Below are 10,433 nucleotides of genomic sequence, written 5' to 3'. Positions count from 1 at the left end.
CCGATATGTTTCCTTATATCGTTCATTGCTAAGACTCGCTAACAACGTGAAATAGAGTTGCGGCGAACTTGCGGCCAAGTTTTATGTTACCTCTGTTAGAATAAAAATGCAGGACAAGGATTTTGCGTATAGGATTTCGCTCTTGAGAGAAACCAGATTAGTTTAGTGGCTTTAATTCGAGTTGTTTGAACTTGCGTAGCCTCGTTTCAGCGACATATCCAATGGAGAATAAAAGAAAAATAGCTACGTTTGAATGTAAAATTGTAATTATAATTACGAATATAACGGAAACGTGAAATATAAGGAATTTGATCGAATATAAAGTTGGAAAACGTCATGTTAGTTTAGGGCATCGGTATCGGTAAGTGCGGAACTGGAAATAACGTTATATTACTCAGAAACTACGTATTCCCTTCGAGTTAAGGAATAGCCGAAGGAACCTGGTTGAATCGTGGTTTTGGAAAATAGACAGCGTGTACATATATATCGTACGTGTGTACATACACGCGTACGTAGGTATGTACGAACGAGAGTCTCTCGCTTCGACCAAAGTTCTCGCTTTGGCGGTTTATGGTGGTTTATGGTTTATGGTTTATGGAGTGCGATCGAGGCAAGTGCAGAAGGGAGAATATCTTAGAATAACCGGAATTAATCGCACCTTATTCGTCTTTCTGTAAATCTAACTCACATTCTGCCGCGTTGCTTGTATAAAAACCTAACGAATCTCAACTTCGTTTGTAAGTTGAGAACATATTTCCAGTCAAGTAAAATAACAGATCCATAGCGGTAAAATATTTCGAATTATATATTTGGAATCAAACGTCTTGACTATTACGGATAAGCATCGAGACACGAGAGAATATTTCAAATAAATAACAATTTTACGTTGGTAAAGAGATTTCAAGTTACTCCGATTTAAATTGCTCGCACTCGTGTCAGGCAACTTGACTACTCTATCGGCGGGAACGAAGTTGACATTTCGATTTGACGGAGCTCTATTTATATAGAATATGACCGCAAATATTATATAACGCAAATAGGCAAGAGGTGATTTCTTATGCAAGAATTAAACAAAAGCGTAGAACGAGCTTTCTCAAATAAAATTAATAAAATAAAGTATCGCGGATATTCTTTGCTCGGTTTCAAAGTTCACGATAATTCGTAAAAGTCGAACGTCGTCAAATTTTGTAAAAGTTACGCCTTTCGGTCAATTAGTTCGTTACACGTTTATCGCGTATTTAGGTCATTGAAATACGAATGTGTAATTGTTCGATCGTAATTATTCGTTATACGTGTAAGTTTGCATCAGCTGCTATGATGCATTTTGGAATATTTAGCTTGTTGCTTTTAACCCTGTTTCATCCCATTTAGGCACCTACAGCTTCTAATAACTAAACTTTGAAGGCGAAGTTTCAATGTAAGACTACGTATATACGATTACGTTGTAAATACGACGAAGAAATGCTCGCGAATATGACTAATCGCTATCGAACGTACGTTGGACGATAATCCTGTACGAACTGTGTTCTTTTTCAGTATATTATGCTTTTACGTCGCGCTATAATTATAATAAAGTATGAAGATAATTTTTTATTTGAATCGTTTACTCATGTACGCACGATTCTATGGAGCAAGTGTAAAATTTCTGATTATGCGTCGAAACGGATAAAAGAAAAAATGGATACTCCAATCACCAGCGTTACGTCACAGTATGGCTGCACGTAATGCCAGTATCTATCATCGGTTAGGGCATTTTCCTTTGATTCCCCTCATTGACCTAATTGGCTGTGGTTGCGGAAATCCCACATCACAGTTGGTTAATTGGCAGTCAAAAATATCTTACGTCCTTCTGTAACCTATCGTTATAATCCTGAATGTCTGTCGCAAGCTTTTGTATTTTAAGTGAAACTGAAATGTTATCTTTTTCCCAGAGATATTTATTTAGTTCGAATATTCAAAAATCGTTGTGACGATTTTCAATTGGTCGAGAGTCGCGTAACAGCGACCAAACAGTGACAAAAGTAAATAAATCGTGTTAAAAGAAACCGTGGAAAAAAATGAACTGTGTAAAAGTGAATCGTGCGACAAGAGTGCCACATGTATTATATCCTTTTCATCGACATATTTTCAATTATCGATTAAAGTATTCGTTAAACGTAACGTAATACTTTGACTTATGCGCGTCGATCAGTGTTTAGGTGTTTTCTTGCCTTAATTTAGTTTGATCATTAATTTTCTATCAAGTACGTTACACGTTGTTCGTAATAACGTTTCATGTCCGCTCTCATTCCGGTTTCCAAGAAGCAGGATTACAAGGGATCTAGGAAATGCTTTTAGTGGAAAGGTATTAAACCTTGAAAGTAAATATGTTGAGAGTTGGAAGGATTTAGCTCATACGCATATTTCATCTTTACGTATCACATCTATCTATCTACGTATCCTACATATTAAATGTTATTATACGTATATCGTACAGTGCAGTACAATGGCCATAGCATAATAGTCATAGCACGTAGAAAGTTATTAAAAAATAGTGAGGAGTAGTGTTTCGGCCAAATAGATCTTTTAATAGATTTATATTCTGGAAACGATACCTAAAATAATTTTTACTGATGTTGGCTATGAAAATATGTATTGGTTTGCTGATACGAGGAAAACCTTACTTTCCTTACGTAATGAAGAAGCACATTGTAAAATGGAAGAGAAACACCATTTAACGAATTGTTTTACACTCTACGACATTTCGAAATAAGTATAGCAAATTAATAATTTTTGATATATTTAAAGAAATTATTCAACGAATTAAAGAAATTTCTTTCCCGGCTGCACATTGATATCGATTAAATTACCTGCAAGCAGCATCTCCGGAATAAAACGGTAACGAAAGTACCTAATTAAAATTATATTTTAAAAGAAAGTAAACGTACTGTACGACAAATTAATAAAGCGATATGATTTTAAACTTAAATCAGATCAAAGCGAGGAAGATTATCGCTCGTTTATATTAATACGACTAAACATTATTGCACTTATTATTGTGATCTCAGGTGAAGCAGCGAATAAACTCGCGTTTTTATAAGCTCTTAAAGCTTACAGGCAAAGGCCTTATCAGTTTCTAGAATATCGTTTCCACAAACTTAAAAACTGTAGTTTCGAAAGCAAAATGGCTTCAAAGTTTCGATAAGGATTCTTATACATTCAGAAAAGGTTGTTTCATACTTATAATCAATAAACTATTTTAAGGCAACATTGGCTGTTTCTGAAGTATATCAATGAACTTTTCCAGCATGCTTGTCAGGTCATCCTATACCGAAAATGTCATTCTTTGCTTGGTATCTTTTCACTAAGGATGAAATACAAAATTTACGCTTCGCTGAAATATGCGTTAAAAACGGTAATTTCAATTTCTCGTAAAGGAAATCTTGATATAATACATACGTATTTAGAAATAGTTATTCCCTTTCAAATACGTAAAATAAAATATATATCGCGGATCACGAACATAGATTTGCACGATCGGAATATACAGTGGATATTTGAATACATGCTTACCACGGAAATCTGTGCACGTGTATGCATAATATGCTCATTTATGGTAATATTAAATCACTATATCGACAAAATTTAAAAACAACAACGTACATAGAAGCTGTAAAATGTTTATCGCAAACACATATCTAGTACAAAATTACTATGCAGCATGGATAGCAATTATAATTGAAGATCATAATATGCAAGTGTTAAGGATGGTTCCACGTGTAGGCATATCGAGGCCTTTTAATACAGTGGATAATTGACTGTTTAAATATTTTTGCGATCTCCATGAAATACATATATGTATACTCGCGCTAGATATTTTGTAGTTTCTGTGTCGATTATCAGATTGGTTTTGGTTCATGATAATAGTATAGAATTCTAGATGCAGGAAATTTCCTAATTGGAAGCGCGATAGCATCTAGTTTCCTTTTTCTAACATTTAGCTGTACTCTCCGTGAGTGCTATAGATACTGATCCGATAACCCTCAGCCTCGCGTTGCGTTGGTTCTCACACGTCAAGCTAGGATAAGAGGACTCTGGCTGATTTACGTGACACTGCTATCCCTCTGTAAAAGATTAAAGCGCGGAAACATATGGCTCAATGAAAAAAGAAACGAATAACGAAGTGTGATAGCAATTCGTGTCGCTCCAATTTCGCTAGAATAATTAATCGATGCTCATAATAAATGTGGTTATAGATATACAAGATCGTTCGTTATTGATGGCGCGGTCAAAATGTAAGATACCCCCGGAAAAAGAAAAGAAGAACAGACGACGCAATCTGTATGGAAAAATAAATCTGCAATAAATTCTACGGTAAAAATGTACGATGGATTGTTCGCATTCAGGACTCTTTTTAATGTTACCGACGGAGAATATCTTTTTCCACCGCACTTTTCAAATTCCTTCAGCAGCACTTAGGAAACAGATGCGCCTTCTACTCCAAGCATCCTTCATTTTAGCGATACGGGGAACACAGCCGCGATTCAGCCGAATGGTCAATAGTCTACCGATCGAAAGAAACGAGATACGTCTGGAACACTCGCAGTTCAATAAAGAATAAAGAATAAAGACTAAATAGTAAAGAGTAAAGAATAAAAGCGATAAAACCAGCAGCTATAAAAAGATCATTCGTTAAACGTATAAACGCAACGGAAGTAGGTAATAAATTTTCTAGCGATTCGTAGAAGAAAATTACAACGTTACTTATGGTTGGAATTAAAGATAAATTTTACTATCGTATCGTACAATTGCGATACCAATTTGTACGTTCTAACATAAAATTAAACGTAGAATTTGATATAATTGTAGACTAAACTTTGAGAGATATAATGACAATTTTTTCAATTTTTCATACAAATCCAAGCTCATACGAAAATCAATGAAACAATTTGACAAATTCTCCAACTATACGTAATGCCATTACGGTTCGTAACAGGCAAGTTAATATTATAAAAAATAATATTATTAGAATAGATGCTATCGTTGTAATCTAATAGCATTGTTATTGGAAATTTTAATTAGATCCATACTTGTGACATATATAAGTACGTATTTCGAAATCACGATGAATAGCAAAAACGACGTAATTCCACACATTGTGGAAAATACGTTGTGCACGAAACACTACCAATGCAACTTCAGTTGCTGTGAAATTATTACTTAGCTTACGAACTATGATCATTATGTCGACTGCTTTTCTTTCACCCAAGCGGTATCTAGGCACGTAGAGTAGAATTTATTCATAACCTTAGAACAATATTCTTTGATTTTGTAGTCTCTTCTCGTGTCAAATTTCGATAATCCTTATACTTTGCTTTGCTTTACTAATTTTATGACTTGTTATGTTACTACACTTTAACGAAAGGAATTAGTAGCGAATACATTTATATCGATCAACTAAATGAAATATTAGTAGAAATATTCTATTCAAGCCGTTCTTTCGTCGAAGTACGTCTTTGAAAATACAAAGGATCGCTCAAGAATTGTTTTGGTTCTGAAATCTGCCTATCGCGTATTATCTACTTTGCCCATGAAATTTGATACGTTCTCGGACGAACAAAGTTCGACTCTAATACCTTCGTATGTTTGATAAAAACAGTGTTATTTATGTGAAAAGTTTAAATAACGAAAGATTAAAGGTTATATCCATTAAACAGAAAATTTTTATGCAATTTTCGATTCAAAATGAAAAGTTCAAACTTTTTAATTAACGATAATTATTGTAAAATACAAGTAATAAGATTAAATCTAGTACAAAATACAAATCATGTACATGTTTACTTACGTTATTGGCCTTTGCAGTTCTTTTCCAGGGAATAGGCAGGGAGGGAAGATGAAAAACCTGTAATAAAAATATAAATTATTGTAATTTGTAATTTTGAAAAACACAGTGATAGTCGCTCAAAAAGTTTCAGTTAACGAAATATGAGATTCTATTCAAACTTGAAATTATAGTAATCATAAGAATTCAAATTTTCTAATAAAATTTAATTGCTGTAATAATTGCAACTATAAAATAGAAATTAAAAATTGAGATACTGAAAATTTACAAGTATACCTACATAATAAATATACGATTGATTTGTCAGAATTTCTCTCCACACTGAATGTCCGCCTTTATCTTGCTATATTACGTGAATTTGCTACAGTTAATGTCACATGTTTGCAACTTCACAACTTATATTTTTTCCACAAAGGTGGCGCGCAATGACGCTCAGATGCTTCAAAATAAGATTTCACGCGCGCTTTCACGTAGTGTCGTTCTTCAAGCATATTTAGTTGTAAAATTTAGATTTCTTGCAAACATTTTCGAATATTTATAAAGCGTGATATAGTATGTTAACGGAGTGTATGTTCTATATTATAATAACGAACGTTCAGAGTATGATTCTTGCAAATAATCGTATTGTGTACATTCAGGGTATACACAAGCATTTATTCAATATCGAAAGACGTGTTATAATTTACATTTAATATCTTTAATATATATTGCAGTTTCTTAATAATCATTTCTTAAGTGTAGGACAATAGCAGTATTTTCTTGAATAAGTTCGATAAGGAGGAGATGCAAAATATGAAAATATTTTTCTTCTTTCAACCTCCCCCCTCCCCCTTCCCCCTCCCCCCTTCCCCCCAAACAGTTTTATTTTCAAAGAATACTTGTGATCGCGAGCGATGCTGTTGGTAGAGTCAGTGTTTACATTAAAGTTTATTTCAATGTTTCCAAGTCACGATCGCTTTGATTAAATCGAACTGTGTAAATAATAATACGCGAAAGTCGTAGAATCTTATCGAGTGAATTTGCACGCAATGTTAGAGTTCTTGTTTGTCGATTATATTTTATAACCGGTCGCGTTAACGTAGCGTTTTATTCTTTTCTTTCTTATGTTTCTTTTCTTAAATGTTCATTTTCGGTATTAGAGTCAGTGCATCTGTCAAGAGGATAAAGCCTTTCCAGGAGCTGAAAAATGTAAGTAGTTTTGTATATTGTACTTCAATTTATTCAATTTTTTGTATTTTGTGTTAATCAAAAAATATAGATGATCGATCATATGAAAAGTTATAAATATTTTCCTACTGGAGTAAAGTCTGCAAACGTTAATAGCCAACGTTGAAATAAAAATGTCTGACACTCATTAGAAATCAATCATTGTATTTTTAATTTTTAGATTTTAAACGTTTATATTAAAGTTCCAATTCCTATACTTACTGGAGTTTATTAGATCATTAGACTCTATCATTGCTAAAGTTTCAAATTTAATAGCATGTCACCTTTTGCTGTCTGAAATATTTTAATCAACAAAATGTGCTTTCAAGAGCAAATTGTAATATTTTATGTTTTGTTACAGATATCTCACAGCCTGGACTTCTTCTTGTTCTTTAAGGAAGATGCAACAAGGGCTGGAAAGGCAAGAATGTAAGTAGCTTTGAAGTATATCATACATTGATCAATTATATTCTATATATTTTGCAATTTTAAATATCATCAACTAAGAAGTAAGACTTTTTAGAAAATTTGATTTGTATTCTTCTATTGAAACAAAAGTAGGATTTAATAAGTCTTCATATGGAATTACAAGATTACAGATGCCTGGCATAGTTCAGAAATCATAGGTACTTAATTTTTAGATTTCAAACTATTACATCAGAGTTTCTGATCTTATACTTATCAAAGTTTATTAGAATTTCGATCATTACTAGTCAAAATTTAATAAAGTTTCATCTTCTTAAGTTAGTCGACTCTCTACTTTTTTAAGAACCTTGTATAAAGTTTCATGTTTTATTATAGATTTGTTTTAAAAGCTAAGAACAAGTACTTTTGCATATGGTATATGAATTAATTTTATACTTTATAAATTGGCTTCCATTGAAGCCAAACGATGAATAACTTAGAGTTTGGATAGTAACTACAAGATAAAATATGTCTTACACGATTAAAAAATTATAAGACTTTCAATTTTGATCATAACCAATATGTCAATCTCTGCATCAATGCCATCAAAACTTCAACTATCTCAAGATCTTCTCACACTTAATGCTACGTCTTTAATGACAAATTTTAATATTCTATGCTTTGTAACAGATGTTTTGATGCGAATAATGTTTTTGAATATGATAATGATACATTATCAACGAATAGATGTATCAACTCATTTATTAACTCTTTTTCATTAAATTTTAAAATTGGTACACGTAGGAGTAACAGAAGTAGATTGAAAATAATTATTAGCTGTTTGGGCACAAGTGGAGAGGAGAAGAGGTAGGGGAAGGTGAGAAAGTTATTTTAAGAGGCAAAGGAACAAGGGAAAATCGACGCGCAGAAGCAAAGTCTCGTTAACTCGAAGGGTTCGCTTCAGAGGAAATGTTTCAGTGTGAAAGCACGTATATTCGTGGCTGATCGAGAAATAGGGTGTAAGCTAAAGACACTTGTACAAGGTTGCATGACGACGATTACTAAGGGAGCGCAGTTAAGCTCGACTGGGCACTAATCGAGAGCATCGCGAGTCTCTTTCATCAGAGGCGTAAATAATTCGTTTAGTAATTTACTGAGCGGAGCGAATAAGAGTTACGATGAGGTGTCCTCGCATGAATTAACAAATGGTTCTGACGAGAATATCCACGTTAAGGTAACCATTAGAGCATCATCTTTCTGTAATCGATGCACCTTGCAAGCAAAAGCGTAGCGTTGTTCAGCCTACAAAAATTTATCGTTCGTGTATCGGATAGAACTGAAAGTTTTTGCGTCTCTAACGCGTTAGATGCCGCTTTATTCTATTTACGGAATTGATATACGATAATCGATAACATAATCTCCGTTAACTCCTATTACTGCTTCTCAGCATTCTACGTTCTATGCTTACCGTTTATCGATTCCTTCTTTAAAACCTTTTCGGTCGTCGCGTAGTGTCGCACGACGGTCACGAGCAACAGTACGTTGTAATTGTGTAGCGACAACGTATCGTCGACTTTAGTTGACGCTCGTCCGCGTGGATGTATTCAGCGGCGCTGCCAACCGGTTTGTAGGTTAAGGAACTTGTTGCTCGAACGTCAAACGATCCTAAATAACATTATCGATTTCTTATATGCTTTGAACTATTTTCCATTTAAATGATTTCTCAACGATTCGAATATCGTCGCCCTGGTTCGTAACTGTTCTAATTCCATCCTTCAGAAAAATGTAATTAGAAACCAGTGCACATATATGTCCTCGTTAATATCATGTCATGATAATATGACGAAAATTCTATTTAGAAAGCAACGAATATTCGATTCTTTCAAGTCCTAATTTTACGGAATAATGCTAAGCTTCGTAAACTCGAAACTATTTTTTACAGTCTATCGATCTCTCGATGCTACTCAAATTTCATATAAAATATTTACTAGTATTAAATTTACCGTTAGATCTATCATAAATATCAAAGTTCCATAGGGTTAAGGAAATAGAAACGCTCGAGATGGATAAATAAGCAAAGAACGTAGCAGGGGGAAAGGCGCTCGCACGAACCTACACATTGCATACGCATTTTACAGGGTGAGCGACGGTGAAGAAAGAAACTTTGAAAGTAACAAGACAGAGGAGGTTGAGGGAAATCACGGGCGTGAAAAACGCGCAAAAATGTAGATAAAGTAACCGACTGAAGCTCGCGCATATCCAGTCACCAAATTCGTACGAAATTGAACAAGTTGGCGCGAGTCTGTGTGAGAAGTTTAAAAAAAAACGTAGAAACGTAAGCGAGAGCGAAGACGCGACGAATAGTGTCCTCCATTCTATCTAGAGAGGTTATGTTAGTATGACAGATGAAACAGATGCGGTGTGAAATAGCAATGTATCGTAAGTTATGCTTATTTTGTACTGATAAAAGCGCACTTCGTGGTATAACTTGGGTATTAAAGCTCAATTTGATAGTAATTGAAACCTTTTGCAATCCTGTTTTCCTAGACACTGAAAACACTTTCGACCAAGTATCACGGTAAAAGCGCTTCATTGGAAAATAAGGATGTATATGTGAATAGTTTTTGTCATCGTTGTACATACGATGAACGTTGAATACTTAGTTTGCGACGGAACTATTGGAATTTCGTTAGTCATTTTTCTTTGTCCGTGATCATGAAATTCGCTGAGAGCATATAAATTTGGCATTTTAAAGAAATTATGTTCCAAGTCTTGAAATTCAAGGACGGTGATTTTTCATTGGAAAATGAATCAAGGGGGCGGTCGGAAAGCGACAATGCCTTCGTTGATATTATCAAAGATAATTCATAACAAACAGCGAGAGAAATAGCCTTTCGGATGAAAGGCTTTCGTTCTAATATTATTCGTCGCTTGTCTGAAAGAGAAAACGGTAGAGAAAGTGAAATGGATTTTGCATGGGTTTATTTTACGTTAAGCGATA

General features: G+C 34.1%; 1 long non-coding RNA gene across 1 annotated transcript in view; it reads right to left on the bottom strand.

The window, feature by feature from the left end:
- Positions 1–3,810: 3,810 nt before the first annotated feature.
- The window catches only part of LOC143303035 (uncharacterized), a 62,650-nt gene continuing 56,027 nt past the window's right edge, over positions 3,811–10,433 (bottom strand). Inside the window, exons 2-3 of the long non-coding RNA XR_013058994.1 lie at positions 5,825–5,881; positions 3,811–4,103 (exon numbers count right to left, since the gene is read on the bottom strand). This is a non-coding gene — a long non-coding RNA (uncharacterized LOC143303035). The remainder of the gene's footprint in view (positions 4,104–5,824; positions 5,882–10,433) is intronic.

This window comes from Bombus vancouverensis, chromosome 8 (assembly GCF_051014615.1).
Source record: "Bombus vancouverensis nearcticus chromosome 8, iyBomVanc1_principal, whole genome shotgun sequence".
In the NCBI taxonomy this organism is placed as follows: Eukaryota; Metazoa; Arthropoda; class Insecta; order Hymenoptera; family Apidae; genus Bombus; species Bombus vancouverensis.
This window is presented reverse-complemented; position numbering and strand designations above follow the sequence as displayed.